Genomic DNA, 1,250 nt, shown 5'->3' on the forward strand with positions numbered 1-1,250 from the left:
TTGAGAACTCACGGTATAACCACTGAGCACTTGACATAACCCAGTGCCGTTGGTACTTGACATACATTATTCCATTTAATGCTGCCAGAACATCTGAGGCTGGCATTATTATTGTCATTTTATTCCCATTCTGGAGCTGAGGCTACTGGGACTCAGAGAAAGTAAGTGATACATTGATCGTCACAAAACTATAGGAAGCAGGACTCACAAGAAGCTATGGGACAGCACCAAGTGAAAAGCCTGTGCATTTCTTCCTGAAAATACAGTTTGCTTCTTTGTACGGGAAGCTTGGGTCAGGCTGACAGAAAAAGTCCTCATCTCTGACCAATTCCTGAAAAACGTCCTCTCCTAGATGATTCCATTGGGGATCTCTTTTCCTTAAAAAAGAACCTGTTGCTGTTGAGTCAATTCCAACTCATAGCAACCCTGTAGGACAGAGTAGAACTGCCCCACAGAGTTTCCAAGGAGTGCCTGGTGGATTCGAACTGCTGACTTTTTGGTTAGCAGCCATAGCACTTAACCACTAGGCCACAAGGTTTCCAAAAATATGGAACGCTTCACCAATTTCTGTGTCATCCTTGTGCAGGGATCATGCTGATCTTCTCTGTATTGTTTCAATTGTAGTATATGTACTGCCACAGCGAGCACTTCCTTAAAAAGAATAAGCACATTTCCAAACTCTCCACAAAGGTACCTGCATCCTCAGTGGAGCCCTGGTCTGTGCTTTTGTCATGTGTTCTGAGCTGTATCTCTGATTCTTGTGGTCCCCAGAGTGGACTAATGTTCTGAGTCTCAGCCATTACCACCATCATCAGTGTCAGAACAAAAAGCTGGGCACAGCTTGTTAAGAAGCCAAGAGAATATTCCGTCTTCAACTGGGGGGAACTAATGACTGCCAAATACATACCATTTACTCAGGCAAGGGATTTCAACTGACAGGGCAGATTCCTCAAAGAGAGAAGTGATTAGGGCCTGGGAAGTGAGAAGACCTGATGGGGGAGAAGCAAGAAGCCGGCGGGGAGATAACTTGGGCTAACATACAGGAAAGTAATAAAATGGCAGAAAGGTGACAGCCAAAGCTGCTTTGGTTAGAAAGAAAACAAAGAACTAAAAATCAATCAGCAAAACATTTGTTGTTGGAACATCTTTATTCCAAAGATTTCAGGGCAATAAGTCCTGGGTGACAATTACTTTCTTGTGAATCATTTTCTTTAGAGTTTTCATTGAGAATTTAAGGTCAGGTAATGCAG

At 43.1% G+C, this 1,250-nt stretch overlaps 1 non-coding gene across 1 annotated transcript; it reads right to left on the reverse strand.

The window, feature by feature from the left end:
• Window positions 1-541: 541 nt before the first annotated feature.
• LOC111751193 (U6 spliceosomal RNA) lies at window positions 542-648 on the reverse strand. The gene has a single exon (XR_002786292.2). It is a non-coding gene; the product is annotated as a U6 spliceosomal RNA (small nuclear RNA).
• Window positions 649-1,250: the final 602 nt, after the last annotated feature.

Source organism: Loxodonta africana, chromosome 12 (assembly GCF_030014295.1).
Source record: "Loxodonta africana isolate mLoxAfr1 chromosome 12, mLoxAfr1.hap2, whole genome shotgun sequence".
NCBI lineage: Eukaryota > Metazoa > Chordata > Mammalia > Proboscidea > Elephantidae > Loxodonta > Loxodonta africana.